Source organism: Pinus tabuliformis, chromosome 7 (genome assembly GCF_031772625.1).
Source record: "Pinus tabuliformis cultivar Carrire ecotype Pingquan chromosome 7, CPIR1, whole genome shotgun sequence".
NCBI classification, from domain to species: domain Eukaryota; kingdom Viridiplantae; phylum Streptophyta; class Pinopsida; order Pinales; family Pinaceae; genus Pinus; species Pinus tabuliformis.
The window spans coordinates 625679824-625694369 of NC_142293.1; the positions used below are offsets into that span (position 1 = coordinate 625679824).

The 14546-nt window shown below is 37.6% G+C and overlaps 1 pseudogene across 1 annotated transcript in view; it reads right to left on the reverse strand.

Annotated features, from left to right (window-relative positions):
* Positions 1–2726: 2726 nt before the first annotated feature.
* The window catches only part of LOC149248994 (uncharacterized), a 194160-nt pseudogene continuing 182340 nt past the window's right edge, over positions 2727–14546 (reverse strand). The window contains exons 6-7 of the transcript XR_016266718.1: positions 3254–3493; positions 2727–3130 (exon numbers count right to left, since the gene is read on the reverse strand). The product of XR_016266718.1 is annotated as an uncharacterized LOC149248994 (transcript). The remainder of the gene's footprint in view (positions 3131–3253; positions 3494–14546) is intronic.

Sequence of the window (14546 nt, forward strand, 5' to 3'; positions counted from 1 at the left end):
CAAATAGGTCAGTCTGAGGGAAAGAGTGTCATCATGGTGGTAGTTGACAGACTTACCAAGTATGCACACTTTTGTGCATTATCACATTCATTTAAAGCCAGTACAGTTTCTACTGCATTTATAGAAACAATTCAAAAGCTACATGGAAACCCAAAGATTATTGTAAGTGACAGAGATCCCATTTTCTCTGGAAATTTTTGGATAGAATTATTTTCTTGTCTTGGTACTCAGTTAGCTCATAACTCATCTTATCATCCTCAATCTGATGGGAAAACTGAGATAGCAAACAAATGTTTGGAAGGATATCTTTGTTGCTTTGTATCTGATAAACAAAGACAATGGATCAAATCTGAATGGTGGTATAACACTTCCTTCCATACAGCAACAAAAACGACCCCATTTATAGCACTTTATGGATATCAGCCACCATCCATCACATCATATTTAAGAGAAAATTCTAAGGTTCAAGCAGTGGAACATCACATCGAGCATCAACAACAAGTCCTCCAACTCTTAAAGGATAACCTCATGTTGGCATAGAATAGAATGAAACAACAGGTAGATCAACATCGTAGCGAAAGAAGTTTTGATGTAGGTGATTGGGTATTCCTACGGCTACAACCATATATACAAATGTCCCTCAAGCAAGCTAAGAAGGATAATAAATTATCACCAAAGTATTATGGTCCTTACAAGGTATTGCAAAAGATTGGTACTATGGCATACAAATTGGAGCTTCCTGCAACTTCTCGAGTGCACCCAGTTTTCCATGTTTCATGTTTAAAGAAGGTTATAGGCGACAAGCTCCCAGTTCAAACAATATTGCCAGAACTTAACAAGGAAGGAAAAATTATATTGGAACCGGAAGTAGTCACAAAAACAAGAACTCGACAGCTACGAAATCGATTAATTTTGGAGTATCTCATCAAGTGGATGAACTTATCCGTTGAAAATTCCACATGGGAGGATGAAAATTTTATACAGAAGCATCCAGAACTACTCAAGCGTTGAGGACAACACTTTTTTGGAGAGGGGCATGTTAGGTCCCTATAATACTAGTGATTACCCCATTACTATTGTAGTTGTATCCCTTATTAATATTGTTGTGCCCCTATTGTCCCCATATTGTTATTATTGTGCCCCATAGAATCCCTCTATTGTTATTTTTGTACATTTATATTATTATTGTTAAGTCAGCTAGGTTATATTGTGACTCCTTAAGACTCCTATATATAGAAAGGAGGTTTTGTCATTTGAATCATCCAAGAATCATTCATTTGTGTAATGTAAAGGAGGTTACCCCCTCGAAGGGGCTGAATTCTAAGGCGTTGATCTATCTTTTCTATCCTTTTGTGAGCTGGTTTCATAACAACATCCTTCCTTAACACTAATCACTCAAATGAAAGGCCTTGAAGTGGACATAAACTTCCTAAGGAAATTCATGCTTGCAACCAATTCTATAGCCTACTCCAAAAAACACATTCAGATCTGCACTTGGGTTGATTTCAACCCTGTAACAGGTCTATAATTTGACATAATTTGAGCCTATAACAATTCTTTAATTCGGCCTAATTTTGGGCCTTCAACAACATCTAAAAATTAGTATGAATCTTATCATTATAACAATGTAAAAGAGCCTCCTTCAACATATATAGGGGCACCTACTTCTTACTCAAAAATAGTAGACTAAAACACTGAATTCAAGCAGTGGCCTTGGGCTTGACCTCTTTCAAAACTAGCACACAAAATTGACAAGGGATCGACCACCAACACTAAACAAGGATATAAACAAAAAATTATAAGTAAATTTCATAAAATTTAGCATTCCATATATTTCTTACCACTCAGTAGTCTTCTTCTACAACTCGACCCTGTCACCCTTCAGTTTGGCCTTCTCTACTAGCTCAACCCTATCACCCTTTCATTCCGCCTTGTTTCCTCGCCTGACCTTATTAATTTATCACTCTTCCCTCAAATAAAATTCACACTCTTTCCTCAACTCAGCCTCAACTTAGATTTGTGGTCTATCTAAGACCTTATTTGAATTATTCATCGCCAATTTGATTACTCAATGAGCCACGCGAATGGCCTTATGTATAAAAAAGGGTGCTATAAAAGGCCAAAAGAAGTGTGGGAAGAAAGAGTATTTTTTGCTCTTCCAGAAAAGTGGAAACAGAAAAGCATTTCATTTTAGAATGTGAGGCTTTTAAAGTCCGCAGGGAAAGCTATGTAGATATTCTAGCAGCTAGCTATTGCGATAATTTGTTCATCGAAGGGTTTGTCAAGAAACTGAGAGCGTTTATTGTGAAGCTTCATAAGAAAAGGGCTGAAAACAGGGATCAGATGTCAAAGCAACCTGTCCCATAGGCTACCTTTAGCCTCGTGGACGTTAAAATAATATCTTTCTTTTTTAAATCAATAATATTTTAAAGTCTGCAGGGAAAGCTATGTAGATATTCTAGCAGCTAGCTATTGGGATAATTTGTTCATCGAAGGGTTTGTCAAGAAACTGAAAGCGTTTATTGTGAAGCTTCATAAGAAAAGGGCTGAAAACAGGAATCAGATGTCAAAGCAACGTGTCCCATAGGCTACCTTTAGCCTCGTGGACGTTAAAATAATTTCTTTCTTTCTTTCTTTCTTTCTTAAATCAATAATAAAGCCTAGCCAAAATAAATTTATAGAAATTTATGAGTTCTATACTGTTCCATAACAATTTGCCCAATATGTTAATCCAAAGTGAGATCCTAATAATATTCAAACTTCAACAAAACGTACAACTCAAATGAATGTCCATTGCCTGAAAATTACAGTATAATTCCATTGGCCAAATCTTGAAGAGCTTGGTGTGCAGTGTGCACTTGTGCTCTTTCACAACGCCCCAAAGAATAGAAAATTAAAAAAAAAAGTGTGGCTATTTTTCTTTTCATGATAAAAGAAAAGAATTCATCTGAATAATTATCAACCGATTGTCCCTTCGCAGAATAATATACACATTAGCACCAGCAGGAAAATTGAGAATGCAAGAGACCTCCATTGCCAAATGCTAAGAGAACTATCCCTGAAAGCCAGAGCTATTATTGCTCTCCCACTCCACGTTAGGAGTCACACTTGGGATTAACAGAGTTTGGACCTGCAGCACTCAGTTGATCGTCAACAGAAATTGCGAGTTAAAAATCGAAGTTCTTTGAAGAAAACTTTGAACACGGAATGCAAAATCGGCACACATGCTGAGTTGCTTGATATTGATACATACCACAAAACAATTTTACGAACATGTGAGGTACTCCTCTTCATAAGGAAAAGCTCTGGAAAAGGCAACATTTCAGAAAACTAAAGCCTCACCATGTTTATGGCTGGAAACAATCAAGTGATTCTAGTTTACAATAAGTTGATGCTGCTGTGGTTAAATGAACATTGAAACCTGCCTCAAATGACTGTACTCTGACCAATTCAGAGTTCCAGAAGAATCACAAATCTTTCACTGATAATCTTTCTGATAGACAACAAAATCTTAGACTGTTAATAGCAATTCGAATAGACAATCAAAAGAAATTATAGTAAAACTTTATAGAAGAAAACAAATATAATCAAAGAAAAGCGTGGGTTTGATAACAGAATTTTAGTGAAAATCAAAACCTATTTGACAGAGCGATATTTTTTGTGAGCATTCTAGTACTTTGCAGTGACGACAACATATTAATTCTAGATAAATATGAAAAAATGTTCCTGAAGATTATGGTGAAAAATAAACAGCAAATCTCATCTGCCTCGGCCATAGAATAACAAAAACAGATTTCTATGGTAAAAGGAGATTATCATAGTCATAGACAGTTTCTACAACATTCCAATGCAAAGTTAGATGTGGAATGCATGTCAGAAATGTTAGGTAGTAATGCATGTCAGAGTTACGGAAGAGGTCAGACAAGGCCATGGTGAATCCACCTCACCAGCGCAATTAATGGAAGCTGAGAAACCTTCAGGATCGAATTCTAACTATAGAGAGAAAGGTGGGTTTTCCCAAGACCAATAGGTTAACCTGCTGAGGATTGTTCGGGAATTCTTCACCTGTACAGCTTCCCACAGCTGTTGCATTAAGGCAAGAAAGAACCTTGGCTATGAGCAGAACGAACATGAATTCAGCATTATTGCAGAATCTTTCATTGCAATTTTATAAAAAGCATGGTTCCATAATCTCCAAAGTCCCAATTCACAGAAGACAAAGGTTGAGTAAATATTGACACCAGACCCTTGGTTCTTTCAGTTTGGACCATGGACAAGTAGGCACCCTCGGGATAGAAGGATGCAGTGCATCATAGCATGCACTTCAAGCACAAAGGGAAGGACTATTTCAATGTTGAATTGGAAAATGAGAAAGACACAAAGATTGTCGTCTTGGGAGGACCCTAGTTATCCGAGAACAGCAGGTTTTCCCTGCAAAAGTGGTCACCAATATTTGACCCGACATAAGTGTGGGCCACTAAATATCACAGTATGGATCTGCCTGCCAAGTTTACCATAGGAATATGTGGGCCACTAAATATCACAGTATGGATCTGCCTGCCAAGTTTACCATAGGAATATAGAGTTCAGGAGATGCTGGTGAAAATAGGACTGACAATTATATTGTAAACTGGACCCAACCATTATGACTGAAAAACATGAAGAGTTTTGGAATTAGCATCAGTATAACTGCAATAGACCTTAGGGATTGTTAGTGCAAAAATCTAGCACGTCTAGTGCAAAGCCTCACTAGGCAGATCCAAACCTTAGGGCAACAAGAGATTGGCCACCACTCTCACCTCGGCAGCCTTTCTCCAGCTATTTAGTGGCATTTTAACCACAAGGGAGGCTTCCCTATAAAATTTACCTAAAAGATATTCAATGAGGGCTCAACTTGATTAATGACGTCTAATGATCGTGATGGGGAACTGGCAGATCCTAGAGTTCTAATATACTCTCCACCAAAGTACAAGCACTCTGTCCCTAGACCACTTAAGCAAATTATAGGGCTGTTATTAGGGTTTTATAGATTTTCAATGATGGGGCATGCAATGTCATGTAATAGCCAGAAAAGATATTCCTAGTACCTACAATGATTAATCAACAAAGGACAAAGACCATCAATTAGATATGCAGATTTTAAGATTTGTAAATTAAACTTTATGGCTGAAACATGCATAAATTGTAATATAATGATGACATTAGCCCTAGAAATAGGGTTTATGCATGCAATAAATGATAGATTTTGTTTTTCCACAATTATCTAATGCAATTCCTACTTAAAGAGAAATGACCCATCAACTAAAATTACCCTTTTAGCAGTGTTTCATAGAAACACTAACCTTAACGTTGGATATCTAGAGATTAAGATAAGAGGAGAGAGAATTAGTAAAAATAGAAGGTTTGATCATCACCACCTAAATTAGTGCCTTGATCTAAATGGGCAATGTAGTCATCTAGGGCATATTCAATGAGGATTGCCTTGTTAAAGAGGGTGAAATGGTGAGAGCATCTACTTACAAACCCTAGCGACTTCCTTTTTAGGGATATTTTAAATTTAAGAGATGCACAACTCAAAGTTCTCTTAAAGGATTGAAGGAAAACAATTTTGCGACTTCCTTTTTAGGGATATTTTAAATTTAAGAGATGCACAACTCAAAGTTCTCTTAAAGGATTGAAGGAAAACAATTCTGCATGTTGTTGCCTCAAAATCTAGCAAGTCTTAGGAGGGTACCTCACAAAACAAGAGCTAGACCAAGGGTACCTCACCACAGCCACTACTTCTTGCTCTTTTGTGGACTTTCACCATTAGGAAGGCTTCCCTATGTTAGGTCCCCTAAGGGATCTATCAAGTACAAGGGATAAGGGTGACAATGTAGGCTTAAGGAGGGATGCTCCACTTAAGGACAAGGCTTAGCTAGCACAACAAGGCAATTCAGACCCTCCAAAAAGACCTAATTAGGGCACAATGTGACCTAGGGCTTGAGATATAGTAAGTTAAATGGGCTTGCCTAGGATCAAAAGGCCAAGAAAAGGCTTCCAACAATGTATACCTTCAATTTATGGAACAAGAAGCCTTCAATAAGCCCCAAGTTGAAGCCTAAGGCAAACTAGGGCTTTTCTAGGGCAAAATCTACCTAGGGCAAGGGATGTTTTCCCTAAAATAGAGAAATTAGCCACAGGAATGACTTGATTTTGAGGCAAATACCTCACCTCCACATGTTGAATCCCTCTACCAAGGAATGCTTCAAACGCTAGTTGAGAAATATGCCCTAGCCCTAGCTAGTGTTTTACCTTAAGAGGCCAAAATTCAAGTTTTAGAGAAAAGAAGTGTGATTTAAGATGAGTTTCAAGGTGATCAATCATGTAACCAGGGCCAGTGATTGAGCCTCGAGGATGGTTAAAAATGACTAAACCTTGGAAAAAGAGTAAGAGAATATGAAACCCTAGGTTTCAAACCTTAGCTATCACTTTCATAAGGGAGCAAAGTCAATGGAGAGAGCTAGTTGAAAGATTCGCCCATGGGATTGTCATTCACATTCTACAAGTGGGTAATGCATGCAATACTATCATCAAGAGTCCATAGAATGATCTTCAACAATAAATTTGCACACAAAAAACCCTAGACAATCAACCATTCCATACAATAGCCATAAAATACAAAGATATATCAAATACAAGGTACACTTACAAAATAGAATTCATTAACAAAGTCCTTTATTTCTCCAAAATGACATCTCCAAAGCCAAAGCATAGCTCCATTAGCAAAAATCCACCATAGATCACATTTCGACAAGATACAAGTCATAATTTAGCTAGGTCGAATTCTCTAAGAGGGCCAAAAATACTCACAAGTGATGATCAGAAATGAAATGACCCTATCCTCTATTTATATGAGGCTTAGATCTCCTAATTATGCCTAACAAAGCCCCTAAAAACAAGTTTGATTATTAAATGTATTTGGGTTACAAGTCAACCCATTAGCTAACAATGAAATAAGCCTAATTTGCCCACACGTGTGAGTCGTAGCCTATTAATTGCCAAAGTACCAAGATGGTTGACTTTGAGGCAACCAACTATACCCTTGGCATTTAGACACTCCAATCCCAAAAATCTCCCTTTCCTAGAGATTCGCACTAAGCCCTAGTTTGAGAGTTTGGTCTTGACGGTGCTAAATTAGGTTAAGTGAAAGAAGAAAAACGTTTATTGATAAAAAATGGATTTTATCACCAATAAGATAAGCTAGCGCTTTGTTCCTTAGGAGTATGGAGTCTATGAGTTTGATAGGATAGCCAAGAGTTGCTAAGGAGAAAGGATAATTGATGCCCTCGCATCAACAACCCTATCAATTACTTATGCATTGAAACAAGGAGTTTTATGGGAGAGCTAGTCAAATTTCATCACTAGGATTATCATTCACATATTATTCATGAGTAATGTATACAATAATGACATCTAGATTGCGTCAAATAAATTTTCAACAATTTAGGGCACAATTGAAAACCCTAGATTCAAAACATTCCACACATTAGACATAAAGAAAACATTTATCCAATAAAATGTTCAATTAGAAGATAACATTCATGAAAAATCCATCCATTGATCCAAAACAATAGCTCCAAACACAAGTGAATTATTTCCAAATGTCAAAATGCATTCATAGATCTGAACTCTCCACAAGAAAAGAAGGTCGAATACACAAGAGGCCGAAATACTCAAGTGTGTGTGATGATGATTTACAAATGAATCTCTCCGCTATTTATACGAGGAGTACTAATGTTAATTTTAGCCTAGAAGCCCCTCAAACATTAAATGATGCCACAATAACAAGGTAGGTCACAAGCCGACCTACTAGCTTAAACAAAACCATAAAAAAATTCCCACACATGTGAGTCGTAGGGCTAACAAAGTTGACATCATCCATGCGTGAGCATCTCTAGGGCATTTGTTGAGGGCTAATGGTGCCATGAGTGGTGTAGAAGCCTTCTAAAATCATGAGGTGGAGATTGGCCTTCACACTCCTGTCAAAATCTCTCTGTGGGCCTCAAATTTCATCTTGGGGGTCAAAATGTGGTCTCTTGGGTCTCCAATAGGGCAAAGTGCCCATCTCTGCTCCAATGTTGAGGGCTTTTCAAGTGCTATACGCCCTCCCATGTCTCAAAAGGTGAGACCATCCTCATCTAGGCTTTGGATCAGTTGCCATATCTCTAGAGTGCCAAGGCCGACCATGGGCATGTTGGGTCTAATGTATGCCATCCTAAAGAATCGTCAAATAGTGTGCAACGTGGCAGAACATCCTGGGTGCAAGAGGTGTCCAAGGGTGGAAATTTCATGTTGCTACTGCTCAAAGACCCAAGGCTCTCAATGCTCCCCCTGTTAGTGTCAAGTTAAGTTTCCCAGGTCACAGTTGTGGAACCACCTAACAATCACATCACAAAGTCTAGTGAAAGCAACAAATCATTAGGTACAATAATCATTTTTGCATTTAAGTGGACCAAACTTGAAAGTAATGGGCTATTTGACACTTCAAACGAGGCATCCCCTCCAGATTTGGGGCTTTGAACTCGTAATTATGTTACCTTTCTAGGTAGGAGTGGCTAAAAGACGCTCCTATTAGGCATTTCCAGCCCCCAAAGGGAGGTGACATTTGCTCAATCCACCATTCAATCAATAAGTGCTTATGTGAATAGCAATGGTAACGAAGGGGAGAAGACTTCATGGCTGAGTGCCATGGTCAAAGGGACCAGCGTAATGGGGATCCACATCCTAATTGTATAGATGTGAGGATAGAGCAAACATGGATGCATGAGTTACCAACCTAGCCTTTGTTTTTTCACCCCTCTTGTGCACCTTTTACTTTTCTTGATTTTTTTCTTTGTATTATTGCTCATAGCTCAAAGGATTAGAGCTTGCTTTGTATGATGTATAGTAGTTGCAAAAAAAGTTCTTTCACAGGTTGTAAATACTTCTTCTGCAGAGAGGTGTTGGAGCACCTACAGCTACATACATAATGTGAAAAGAAATAGACTCAATGAAAACCGAGCAGAAAGCCTGGTTTATGTGCACTACAACTTGAGGTTGTTGAGTCATTACTGTGATCGGGCTTATGAGGATCCCACATATAAAGTTTGGGACAATCACCCAGAGGATGACAATTTGGAGGATGGCATTGTACATATTGAAGAACTGGAAGAGGAACTTGTAAGGGATGAAGATGAAGCAGCTGCAGTAGCCATGCCACCTCCACCTCCACCTCCACCATCCAGTAGCAGTGCTCGAGGTCCGAGTCTTGTTCCTTTGTTGTCGCCACCTCCATCTACACCCTCACGTGGAGGTTCTAGTTCTGGTCGTCGGTCTGTGCGGGAGACTCCTAGAAGACCACCACGACCTACTTATACTCCTGGAGACTCTCGTGGCAAGGGCCACATGTAGATTCTGATTTATAGTTTACTTGTCTTTTTTAGTTTCTATTAGACTTTAGTTTTCATAACTATTGAGTTTTGAGTCCTTGACTCTTGACTCTTTCATATCATAATGATATTTTTTGTAAACAATATATCACTGTGACAATGAAAATTTGAAGTTTGAAGTTGGGCCTTGGCAATTATAACTCATTGGTAATGATGTGAATTATGAATATGATGCTTCGTGAAAGACTAAAGTTGTTTCATTTCATTTCATTATTCATGTTTCATTTTATAAATTTATAACATTTCATATCATGTTAACAGTTAGAAGTTAGGATTTAGAAATATCTTAGATATGACTTCTTGCAATGGTTAAACTTAGCTTACAAGTACAACTTTGGTGATCAATGATGATAAATGTTATTGAATTTTCAATTTTGAAAGCTTGAAGTTGAAACTTTAAGATTGAATTTGATGAATCATGATTCATGATGATGAGACTCAATATGTTGCAGTTGTAATATGTATTTTACTAGCTTGTGGACATGGTTGATGACGATTATAATTTCTAGATGATTGATGTGATATGGTTCAATGATCAATCTATGTTTTTTTATGTTTTTTATGTCTAATTCATCATTCTACATGTTTTTGTTGACATATATGTATCAAAAATTAAAAAATATAAAAAATATATATATTTTTATAAAATCGCTCCCGGATTCGCTCCCAAACCGGGAGCTTCTGAAAATGGTCGCTCCCGCTCCCAAGCAACATTGCTGCCAGACTTCCAGTCCTAGGAAATAGTGCATAAGTACTAGGTCTTTCATCTCGAACTTAGAAGCCATCTCCCTCTTACATTCGTGAAAGAGAGGGTCAAGGATAATTTTAGGGGCGAATGTTCGCCCTTTGGCGAAATTAAGGGGTTTTAAATTTTTAGTGGGCGAATATTTTGTATCATAGTACATTTTTACAAATCACCTCAAATAGCCCACCTTATTTTAAGGGAGAGGGTAAAAAATGTAAATTTAGCCCTTGAAATTAGGACTTACAACCTTCCATTCGCCCATTTTCAAGAATAGGTTTTATTTAAGTGAATCCATTCGCCCATTTTCAAGAATAGGTTTTATTTAAGTGAATCCTATCGGCCAAATACCATATTTATAAAAGAGGTATGGTAAATTAATAAAAATATAAATAAATGAGAGGTATGGTAAATAAATAAAACATTTTTTATATTTACTCCATAAGTCGCCTTATATACATGTAAGGGTGTAAACAAATAAAAATATAAGTAAAGTGGAGGTATGGTAAATAAATAAAACGTTTTTTATACTTACTCAAAAGGTATGGTAAAAAAATATAAATATAAATAAACTAGACGTATCGTAAATAAATAAAACCTCTTTTTATATTTATTCCATAACCCTCGTTCTATTTATGAAGGCTCAAGAAAGAGGTTTTATTTAAGTGAATCCTATGGGCCAAATACCATATTTGTAAAAGAGGTATGGTAAATTAATAAAAATATAAATAAACGAGAGGTATGGTAAGCAAATAAAACATTTTTTTATATTTACTCCATAAGTCACCTTATATTTACGAACACTCAAAAAATGGGTTATATTTAGGTGAAACCTATGGCCAAAATACTATGGGACAAATACCATGGACTAGATTGTTATTAATACCATGCAAAAAACCATTATTATAATAAAAATAAAAATAAAAATGGCACATGGTATTGACCCATGGTATTCACCAAAGTGGCACATGGTATTGACCCATGGTATTCACCTGGAATGCAGCCTATTTAAATGGGGGAATTAAACCAGCATGTAGCCTATGCTAAGATTCACTAGGACTTTACAAAGTTTTATTATTTAGTGAAAGACTCGCCAAGATCTTACAAGATTTTATAATTGAGTAAAATATTCGTCATGCCTGGTGAGAGATTCGCCAAAAAATTATATATACATATTATATTATTGATAAAATCGCCTTCCATTTTTCCTATATACCATGGAGATTCGCCCATTTATTATATTTATAAATTTAGGGGGGGTTCTTAAAATTTTCCCTGGAGAGGGTCTGCACCTATTAGAAAGAAATCGTCAACATATAGCACAAGTATGAGAGGCTTGTCATCTATAACCTTAAAGTAAAAGTTAGGGGTGGCCCTTGTTCTCCAAACAATAAACCTGTGGTGCTCTATTCTTAAACCCCTTCTAGGAAAAGAATTATAAAGGTCACTTCACATCCATTGGTTGATTCATCCTTCACAAGTGACCTTCTATATACCGAGTCTCCTCCCATCGATAAAAGTCTGTAAACAGTAGGAAGTCTTAGTTGAGGTGACAGTGGGCTAAGCCTCCAACGTTGCCCTTTAGGAGTCCCTTTTATGCCCCCTGCTAGTTTGAGCGGTAACATTTTGGCACTGTTGTCGAGGACACGAGACGTGCGTTTTCTTCCTCGTACGACATACTGATATATCATTATTGACGACTCCATTGGAAGAGCAAAGCCATAGTTCTTCATTGAATCTTTAGGTCAATGCTTATAGGGTGAAGCAAGCATTTTTTTTTGGCATTCTTAAATTTCACCTTGGCGACGCCATTTTCGCATTATATGCAAGATCATGAAAAATGGTGGAAGAAAGTGTCCACGACATTAGCCTCGAAGAAGAACAAGCCCTACAAAAAAGATTGGATTTGTGGTATGAGCTTTGTGATCATCTGATAAAGCATGAGAACGAGGACTTCATACTCAACTTTTATAACAGGAGCAAGTCAAACTTCAACAGCATAAGGCAAGAGTATGAAGAAGAGCCCACAGATTATCTCTTCTTGGAGCTTGCCTATTATACTGGTGTATTTAATTCCTTATCTCACAAGATCAAAGAGGAATATGGCTCATTACCAAATGAGGATTTGGATGACTAGGATGACTGAGGAGATGAGGATGATGAGCAAGAATCAGTTATGGATTTGGGGGACACTGGTAATAAGAAAGGGAACACCTCCTCTGAGGATGACTAAGAGTTGGACCATGCGAACCTCCAAATTACGCATGAAAGAATGGATGAATATAGTAGGTCATGCAAGGGGTTAGTAAGGGGATGTAATTCTAATGAAGTATTCTTCCATTTACGCGAAGAAGAGGTGAGGCTTCATAAGGTAAATGTGAATATAAATAGAACCCTACTAACGCTCTCCTCCTAGAAGCATATTACCAAAATCATGTAACAAATACCTTAGCCATTGTTCTTCAAGAGAAGAGGGAAGAAGAAAAATCTCGCTTGTCAACCAACTAAGATGAAGATAACATTGAGGATAGAGGTGATGAGTAGGAACACCAGTCCTCATTGGTTGCGCAAGACGAACAAGATTACTTTGAGAGCAGATGTGTTGTGGAGGATGAGGCTATGAAAGTTGAGGTTGACCTTACCTTTCTTGAGGATACCGCTCCTAATGACTCTCCTTTTGAGAACCTTGAGGAAGGTGATCCCATGAGCTCCTTGGAATACAACATTGGAGATTATTTCCACATTGAAAAGGAGAAATGGGAAATTGTTGGGCCTCAGTCTGATTGTGTTCCCGTTTATGATACTGACAGAGAGGATGAGGCTAAGATTGGTTTTTCCTTACTCCCAAGCATTACTTGTGATGACATATCCATCGATACCCTTGGGAAGGAGAATTATTATTTTCCCTTGCATGAAGAGGAGCATTTGGAAGTAATCAATTCTCCTTTGAAGGAAAACCCTACCTTTGATGTTGATAGTAATGAAATCAATAGGGCCTCTATTCTTACCTATCTTCCTCATGATCCTATGTTCAAGTCACTTGAGCCTTTAGATTATGATTTTGAGAAAGAAAAGCCTATTGGGTATAACACTCCACCCTCCCCTTTGCATCCTTCTCTTGTTCATCATTTTGAGAGTGATTCCCGCACCTATTCTCATATAATCTCAAGTGACCTTGATCCCTTTAACATTTCTAAATATAGTGTTGAGGAAAAACCCCTCATTGAATATTCTTTATCTCATTGGGCACCCCCTCAGGACCATGATCAACCTATAATCTCCCCTGTCCAGTGTGATCATCATGGGCAACCTACTTGTGTTTCTCCATCTCATCAGTCTCCCTTTCCTATTGATCATAACCCTGTAGATGCCATAAAATAAGACAAATATGATGAGGACCATAATGGAAATAATATGCCCGAGGTTGCCATCCATCAAAGCTTTATGAGCCTAATCATTGACATCTCTATATTTTCGTTAGAAGAGAGCATCTCATGGACTAGATTACATCCTTTTCTTACCTCTTCTCACGAGATCATCCATGTGTGGGCATTCTATTTTCATACCTCCCACGGGCTTTATCATCCATATGATTGTGTCCACATTCAGTGTGTCATTTATTGCATGAGTAATCATATAGGCCGACATATTTATATTGATTTGATGATATGTTGGTTGCACTGGCTTTATGATTACATTTAGTATTATTAGTTTTGTACCATATGCATGTTAGGGTAGGATGCATTGCATGTAGATTTTAGCATTAGATCTAACATCATATGATATTTCTCATAATAGATTAGCTGCATTTACATAAGAAAATCTGCATATTTATTTTTTCGTTCATTTTACGACCCAACATTAAGCATGTGCGATCATGAGACGCTGCGAAAGCATGTGTAATGTTCCAAACTAGGAAAAACATTGATATGCAAAGAAAATAACAAATACAACACCAGAAATTTCAAACATTCAGCAAACACCCATATAAACTCCAGAAATAAGAACCAGCTGAGCCATTTTATTAATCAATTGGAGCAAGGTACAAATATGTGGAAGGGGTGCACCTAGGCTTGCCTTAATGGCAAGAGTGACAAAGCCCGGGTGACAAATTACAAGCCCAATGTGCTAGAAACAACTGCTCCAATGATGCTCTGCGCTTCCCAGAAATCGACACTATTTGCTGGAAAAGAACTATTGGAAACCCCGCCTCCAGTGCTCAGAAAATTCTGCAAAAATAGCCTCAAGCTCCTCAACCAAAACCCACCACAACCCAGAAAGAGTTTGGCCTGGTTTTGACCTGCAAAATTCGGCCCCCAAATACCACATCCTCC